Genomic DNA, 7,780 nt, shown 5'->3' with positions numbered 1-7,780 from the left:
AGGATCTAGAACCAGAAATACCATTTGACCCAGCAATCCCATTACTGGGTATATACCCAAAGGATTATAAATCATTCTACTATAAAGACACATGCACACATATGTTTATTGTAGCACTATTCACAATAGCAAAGACTTGGAACCAACCCAAATGCCCATCAATGATAAACTGGATAAAGAAAGTGTGGCACATATACATCATGGAATACTATGCAGCCATAAAATGATGAGTTCATGTCCTTTGCAGGGACGTGGATAAAGCTGAAAGGCATTATTCTCAGCAAAGTAGCACAGAAACAAAAACCAAACACTGCATGTTCTCACTCATAAGTGGGAGTCGAACAATGAGAAGATGTGGACACAGGGAGGAGAACATCACATACCAGGGCCTATTAGGGGGTGGGGGGCAAGGGGTGGGATAGCATTAGGAGAAATGCCTAATGTAGATGACGGGTTGATGGATGTAGCAAACCACCATGGCACATGTATACCTATGTAACAAACCTGCATGTTGTGCACATGTATCCCAGAACTTAAAGTATTAAAACATATTTAGATAGATTATGTTCTCTTTAGACAACCCTCTCCCAGCCTGAAGCATCCAGCACTGGTCTTTGCTCTCTCCTCACGCTTGTGCCCTCTAAAATCAACCTTCTCTGATGCCATTGTATCTTTCTTGAGATGATACAGAAAGGGTCCTACATAGAAACAATGGCATATTCTAGAACCTTTCACACAAAAATGATCATCTTGTCTGTTGCTAATATATAAGTTCTTCCAAACCAGTTTTATACAGGTTTCACTCATTCTTTAGAAATTGCCAGTAAAGGTCCTGCTGCTTCCTGAGGCTGAAGGTTCTCAATACCACCACCTGGATAAAAGCCACAGGGACGGCCTGCAGGAGTCTCCCCAGGTCTCCCCATGTACACTCTAGTGTACCCTTCTCCAGTCTCTTCTCTGCAGAGTGGACAGAGTGACCTCAGAGTGAACATAAATCAGATGATGTACCTCCCTGCTCAAAGCCTTTCAATGGCTCCCATCTCACTAAGAATAAAACTTTTACCATGAATAAAGCCTTATATAATCCATCTCCTGCCTAGCTCTCCAATCCCATGTATGCCATGCTTCTTGCTCATTTTAATGCAGGAATTTTCTCAGCCCTTTCGCTGGACTCACAGCAGGAACATTCCATCTACTCGGCTCACCACACTCAGTCCCTTGCGGAAGGGAGCACGTGAATGAGCAAGTGCAGAATCTGGCTGGCTGCTCCATGTGCTGACCCAGGAACAAGCTCCATGCAGGGTCTGCTGGCAGACCAGGCATGTCGCCTTGAGGGGAATGCACCAGTGCCCAGGTGAGGGTGCCCAGGGCCCTGAAGTCCTGGTGCTCTTGTTAAAGTGCCTTTTTAGTTCCACTGTTTACAGAATGATGGACGGGAGTGTGTTAGTAGTTCAGTTGGCACCTTGTCTGGTCACATCAGGTGGCTGCCTTTTCTGGTTACCTGTACTCAGTGGGTCCCGAGCTCTTGTCCAGCATCCAAGAAGAATGAGATCATGTGGACGACTGAAGGATGGTGAAGGCAGAGAATGTTACTGAGAGATGGAAACAGCTCTCAGCAGAGACAGGAGCTGGAAAGGGGACAAGAAGGGCAGGTCATCTTACCCAAAGTCAGGCCATCTTCCCTTCTAGTGACTGAGTCTGGGGTCTTTGTAAGCACAAGATGGGGAGTGGGTGCTGATTGGTTTGTGAGTATGCAAAGAAGGTTAAAGCAAAGACACCATTCAAAGGTGGGCACAACAGCATAGAAAACCAGTTAGGAAAGGGCAAGTATATGTAAAATAGGTAACTGGTGGGGATCCATCAGAGGAAAGTGTGCCAAACAGGAAGACAAGTTCTCAATTCGGTCTGAGGATTTAACTTGTAGCTTGGCTTTCAGGCTTTAAACTGTCTTCAGCTGGGAGGTGGGGTTTCACTGGGGACTCGCCCCATCTGCCTACGCATTTGGCTGCCTCCTGTCACTATCAATTTCACTGCAGTCCACATGGGCCTCCTCATTATTCTTCAACCATACCAGGCATGCCCCTGCCTCAGGACTTTGCACTGGCTGTTCCATTTTCTTAAAATGCTTTGCCTCCAGATAGACAATAGTTCATGCTACTCTTCATACTGGCCTTTGCTCAGACAGCAACTTTTCAGAGGGCCCTGCCCAGACCACTCTGTCAAAAATTGAACCATGACTCTCCAGTCCGTTGTTTTATTTTTCTTCATTTTACCTTTGACATCATTTTATATATTTATTTGTTTGGTATCTATCTCCTTTACCAGTCCTGAGGCCAAAGACTTTGCCCCCGACCCACAGGGTTCAGCACAACATAGTAGATACTCAATAAATATTTGGTGGATGGCTAGATCACACTGCCCCTTCATAATGAAGAAATAGATCAGTGGTTACTAAAGTTGCGCTGTTCATGTACTGCCTTTGTGATTTCTGCTGTATCCATACACTCACCTGTGCTACAGTTACTTAATTGCTTTCTTTAAATAGGCACATTTTTATTTAAAAACAACAACAGCAATAACAAACTTACACATGGCAATAAACGGAAAAGAAGGTAATGGTTAAAAGTAAACAAAAAGCCAGGCACACCTGTAATCCCAGCACTTTGGGAGGCCGAGGCGAATGGATCACCTGAGGTCAGGAGTTCAAGAGCAGCCTGGCCACCATGGTGAAACCCTGTCTCTACTAAAAATACAAAATTAGCTGAGCATGGTGGTGCACATCTGTAGTGCCAGCCATTCAGGGGCTGAGGCAGGAGAATCGCCTGAACCCGGGAGGTAGAGATTGCAGTGAGCCGAGACTGCGTCATTGCACTCCAGCCTGAGTGACAAGAGTGAAACTCCATCTCAAAAAATTAAATAAATAAAATTTAAAAAATAAATAAATAAAAAATGGTGGCTCATGCCTGTAATCCCAGCAATTTGGGAGGCAAAGGTACAAGGATTGCTTGAGTCCAGGAGTTTCAGACCAGCCTGGACAACAAAGTGAGACCCAATCCTTACAAAATATTAAAAAAAAAAATTAACCAGGCTTGGTGGTGCACACCTGTGGTCCCAACTATTTGGGAGGCTGAGGCAGGAGGATCACTTGAGCCTGGGAAGTTGAGGCTGCAGTGAGCCATGGTTGCACCACTTCACTCCAGCCTAAATAGTAGCGTGAGACTCTGTCTCTAAATAAATAAATAAAAAGCAAACAAAACAATATTATTAAATTCAGGCTAGATTCTGTTGCCTAAGGAAGACTCCCAATCTTTGGCCACTGATCCTCGCTAATGAGGCAGGTTTGCAAGTGTTGGAGGGATGTTGAGGACATACCAGCACCCGGATGAGACTTTCTCAGATGTAAGCAGAAGGGTTGATGAGACTAAAAAAGGGAGTCACGTTATTACTACAGCAGTCTCTATTATTTAATGCCCCACTGCAAATCATTTTACCTACCCCCAGGGGCATGCGTTCTGCACTCAGAAGCAACAACACAGGTAATTCCTACTGACCCCAGGTTATATCCTGGTGTTTGAACCTCTTTTTATTAAAGTTTTATATTTACTTGCTTCATGTTGTTGCTTTGATTCTTTATTCTAAAAAGCAAGATGAAAAATAAAACACTGCAGCTGTCTCACAATTTCAAGAGTTTAACACGCCCTGAGTGGATCTTAGAGTTTAAGGAGAAAGAAAAAAGGTGTGAGCCTATGTAACAGAAAGTCAGAACTCAGCCATACAGACGTTCCCCAACACCCAGATACTTGACAGCACAGACAAAACACCCAGATTATTGACCATTTCTTCTTTTCATCCTAATGATCTAAGCTCACTTAGCTGAAACCCAATTAAAAGCAAGGTTAGGCTAACAGCAAGTGGGCCGCACTGGCTCAGGGGAACACTCAGTCAGAGAGCCAGCAAATCTTTGCTTTGCAGACCACAATGATTCCACCATGGTTTAGCTTTTCAGCACATGCCCTGGTTTCCATGTAAGATGATAAGGCCTGTATGTTCTTTCACATGTGGACTAAAGAAGTCTGAATACTTAGATGAAGAAATCAGGTCCTAGTGATGGCAAAATATTTACACGTTGATTTCAGCTTGTCCGTGAAATGGGGGATCAAGAACATTTCCATCAGAGAGGGGAAAAAAATCAAAGAGATCAGAGCTATGGTGACATTTTAGCAGTATTTATTTGGGTAGAAGACGCTTTTCCTGCTTGCTATCCCCTTCTTTTTTCTTTTGCTTTGGATAATTTTGGGAAATCTCAAGTACCCTGTCCAAAAACAACCAGCATTGTATTGGGAAGTGAGCACGTGTGTATGTGTGTGTGGAGGGGGAGAATCCCACAGTCTGGTAGCCATCTTAAAAGTGGAATCACATCAATCGTCTCAAGACACTTTTCCCCACATCTACAAATCTCAGTCTGTGTCACGTTATGATATGTTGTGATTCTACAAAGGGATTTTGAATTTGACTCATTATTTGCCATTGTTTGCAAAGGCGGGTTTGTTCTATTTCAAAATAACATTGTTTTGGAACAAATTCTCTGCTGTTTAAAATTTACAATATACAGTATTTTTTAAAGACTTACAAATGCTAAGAAGAAGATTCACAGAAGCATCTTTTAGGCTCTAGTAGGAGACACTATAGTCAAGCATTACTGTAAGAATTTACTATTTGTTGACATCCACCAAGCGCGTACTATGATCCAAGACTGTCCTGAGTACTTTATATATATAAGCATATTTATTTCCAAAGCCTAAAAATAAATGTGTTATTATTCACCCTTTACAAATAGAAAACTGAGTCATGCAGTTAATAAGTGGTGGAACCAGGATTCAAATCTAGACTCTCTGGTGTCCAAGCCTGTGACTTTCTGGGTTTTGGCCCTGGAAGTCCTGTGTCCTGGGCACCCATACAGGCAAACCAGGACAGTTAGTCATCCTACCTGTGATACTAACCACTATACTTGACCTCCTCCTGTAAACAACTTCTTAGACGTAATACATATTCATGTCCTTGCAACCTCAAGTACTAACCTCACTGTCCAATTTGATAAGCATTTTCAACCAGCAGTTATGATCAAAGGCCAATGCCAGGTGCAGTAGAAATACAGCAACAAATAAAAATGTAAACCCTACGCTTAAGTCCACTCATAAGCAACCTAAAGGGAAGGAAATACATGTTATTTCATCAAGAGATCATGTGATACCTTCTCAGAAGCATTGTAACTGTAAAAACACCAGATTTCTGTGTTAATGTGTGTGTAACACAAATATTGATTTTCAACTGGCAGCACAATTATTTACCATGACATTGTAACATCTTTTGTGAGAACACTGTGGGCCTAGGGTGCTTGGAGCTGTTCATTCATGCAAAGAATTCTTGTCAAATATTTTAATGAGAAGAAAAGCATGGCAGTCAAGATGAAAATCCAAGGTGACCTTTAGCTATGCCACACATTATAGATCACCTTGTAGTTTTTAAAGATTTTTTGTGTGATGATGATGATGACAATGACGATAATTCCTTTACAGAGTTACTCTCCAGGTGAGGGAGAGGAAGAGAAACAGATTCCGAGAGAATCTTATAGAAAGCATCTTTTTCTCAACATTAAACCCTCAGTCTAGTGGACATTGGGTACCTAGCATCCAAAGTCTTTTTCTTCTTGGAAGAAATCCCCATTGACTCTGTCATAGTTGGAAACAGGGCTGGCCTCATACTGTCCTCTCCTCAATCCACAGAAGGCAGAGTGGAGGCTGAGCCTTGGGCAGCCTAATGTTCCCACCTGGGACTTTGCATCCCAAATGAACGTCACAAAGATGAGGGCACAGTGGGAAATCATTCACAGTAGTGATGTTCGAACTCTGCAACAATGTCCTTCACAGAAGGTGTCATGAAAGATGGTGGAGGTGTCATCCCCACTGCCTGGGTTTCTGAATGTTTCTCCAGCCGGGTACTCTGTCCTCTCCCCGAGCCAGTGCTGCTATTCAAGGGGTCTGTCTAGTGAGCCCATGCCAGTGACTAAAATGTTTAAGTACATCTGTTCCCATCAGCAAATAGTCACTGTCCCTGGTTCTCAACTGCATCCACCACTGCCCTAGCTTGAGTCCCTCCCTTAGAACCTGTTCAGCTTTCCCCATCTTCCAGAAACCTAAAACGTAACTCCCAGAATAGCAGGGGCCACCAAGAACCTGCTCCAGCTCCCTTCTAACTGGACATCACCAGGTCCTATGAGTTAGTAACCATGTTGAGTATCAATTCTATCCACTCTCATATACCTTAAATAAATCCCCCTTTCTAGAGTCCACTTCTATGTTTGCAACCGAAAGCTCTGATGGATACATCCGCTTAGACACATATAATTTTATGCAGGCTGCATTTAAGGAAGGAAAATCTTTTTTTCTTTGACAGGTACAGAAAAATGAGTTACAGAAAGGCATCTCTATGAGGGATGCATTAGGTGAGAGCACCACATGTTGGCATTAAAATGTTAAGAAATGGAATTAACTTGCTAAAGCCTAACATGTATTTAATGCTTTATGGTATGCAAAGGTCTTTTACATACTGTATTCTCATTACAAAAAACTTTCTTATACATGCTATATATGAGTTACAGGTGACTGTGTAATGTACTTTATATTAGCTCAATTTACAGTGAGAAGATAGATTCAGCAATGCTGAGTGACGCCAATCTCACAGCCATGATGGGACAGAGCAGAGATTGCCAGCTGGGTCTCCTGATGTCTACTCCTCCCCTGTTTCCTCTCTACTTTGTTGCTTTTACAGGTGAACTGTTTTCTATGGTTGAAAAATACAGAAGTCCCCTGCCTGCCACAATGAGAGATCCCATCACTTCTCTTCTCTCTTTGGATTAAGGTGTACTCTCCAGAACATGTTTTACAAGCTATGTTTAGACAACATGAGTCTGAAATATTTCTTTAGGGATTACCTGTAAAAATTAGCTAGCTCTTACCCGAGAAAGCAGAACATTAAGGGCGTGGGTGCCACAGGGCTTTTGCACTTCTTATTTCTCTGCATGGAAACCAAAATTGGTTCATAAACTCTGATACAGGTCAGTGAAATTCTATTGTTTTAATTTTCTTTCCCCACCTACCACCATCAGTAACACTGGCTCCCGAACATGGTGGAAAAAAGTGGTTTAAGAATCAGAGACAAGGTATAGTTTGAAAAGTCTCCCCTGATGATTTGGATACAGAATCCTTTCCTTCCTTTCCAACTGAGAAACTGTTAACTGTTCGATCAGTAGAATATACTTGCAGAAATGGGCAATGTCTAAAAGTTAGTCTCCTTGAGTGAGCCAAAATTAACCACAGTTATAGAAATTAATTTCATTTTGGCCGGATATGGTGGCTCATGCCTGGAATCCCAGCACTCTGGGAGGCCAAGGTAGGTGAATCACTTGAGGTCAGGAGTTTGAGACCAGCCTGACCAACACAGCGAAACCCCATCTCTACTAAAAATATAAAAAATTAGCTGGACGTGGCACACGCCTGTATTCCCAGCTACTCAAGAGGTTGAGGTGAGAGAATTGCTTGAGCCCTGGAGGCAGAGGTTGCAGTGAGCCGAGATCACACCACTGCACTCCAGCCTAGGTGACAGAGTCAGGCCCTGTGTCAAAAAAAGAAGGAAGGAAGGAAGGAAGGAAGGAAGGAAGGAAGGAAGGAAGGAAGGAAGGAAGGAAGGAAGGGAAAGAAAGAAAGAAAGAAAGAAAGAAAGA

Source organism: Mandrillus leucophaeus, unplaced genomic scaffold (genome assembly GCF_000951045.1).
Source record: "Mandrillus leucophaeus isolate KB7577 unplaced genomic scaffold, Mleu.le_1.0 Scaffold125, whole genome shotgun sequence".
NCBI lineage: Eukaryota > Metazoa > Chordata > Mammalia > Primates > Cercopithecidae > Mandrillus > Mandrillus leucophaeus.
Note: the sequence above shows the minus strand (reverse complement) of the source record.